A 1,094-nucleotide genomic window follows, 5' to 3' on the forward strand; every position below is an offset into this window, starting at 1 on the left:
CCTTTTTAAGATGTGTTTGTTGTATGTGAATTGTTTCTCATATCATAACCAGTGATCACTTAATACAGGCATAAAATAAAGAGGGCAGAATAATAATAATTATTAATAATAATAGAAACTTGGGATTTCTTTCAGATAAGCCAAAATGTTCTGATTTATCTTGCCTTCCTCTTGCCTCATATTGGACAGTATTCCTGTGGTATATGGGTGCGAGGTCACCAGCCTTCCCTGTGTGCCAAGCCAGTACTTCCAGTGCTAAAACTAGGAAATCTGGAGCGAACCAGGATCGTTGGGCACCCTGTGAGGTGGAGGGAAAGCTGTTGGGGAATCAGCAGTGACAAACAGACTAGGAATCAGCTCTACTGAGTCCAGTCGAAATACTATTTCCCTAAGAGCCATCCATAGTATTTAGATCATTTTAGACAAGCCTCACCTTCCTTATTTTCTCCCCTTCCCCCCTTCCCCCAGTACATCTTTCTCCCTTAGAAACGAGCACATTTAATTCCCAACTAAGAAAATGGCATTCTCTTGATCCAGTGTGAATAGGTGGTAGATGGTCCCAGTGTTAAACCTATAATCTGGAGAAACAAAAGAATTGCTTAGAATTTTTTTTAATGTAGCAGAGGAGTAATCGAGTGTCCAGAAGAAGATATTAGGGTAACTATGTGTAAAAAACATAATAAAGAAGCCCCCAGGAAGAAGGTGTATTGTCAAATTGGCTAACATGCAGTGTGTCCAGCATGCTCTTGGTTTGGGGGTAGATTCCCATGATTCATTGCACACATCCAACAACCGGTGCTCATCCCAACAAGAAGTTGTACTGTTGATTGAGATCTCAGAGTCGTGTGCTGCCAACGACTATATTTTCAACCTTTTTGTTGACGTTTTTTTAATGGGATAAGATGCAGTTTCTAGAGGAAGCTAAGCATGATGAGGCCGAAATCAGCTTTCATGAACTCTAATTTCTTTCAGAAAGCTATTCGGGGGGTACCTGCGAGAAGACTGGACTGGCTTCATCAGCTGTTGCAGCCCAGTGGTTTTTCAAAGCTTTGCGATCTGAGCGCCCTGGAGGCGTTGGGAAGGAAGTCCTGAGC

At 42.2% G+C, this 1,094-nt stretch overlaps 1 protein-coding gene across 2 annotated transcripts in view; it reads left to right on the top strand.

The window, feature by feature from the left end:
- The window catches only part of THUMPD2 (THUMP domain containing 2), a 35,238-nt gene that overhangs the window by 24,671 nt on the left and 9,473 nt on the right, over positions 1–1,094 (top strand). The gene's annotated exons all lie outside the window — the stretch shown is intronic.

Source organism: Suricata suricatta, chromosome 4 (assembly GCF_006229205.1).
Source record: "Suricata suricatta isolate VVHF042 chromosome 4, meerkat_22Aug2017_6uvM2_HiC, whole genome shotgun sequence".
NCBI lineage: Eukaryota > Metazoa > Chordata > Mammalia > Carnivora > Herpestidae > Suricata > Suricata suricatta.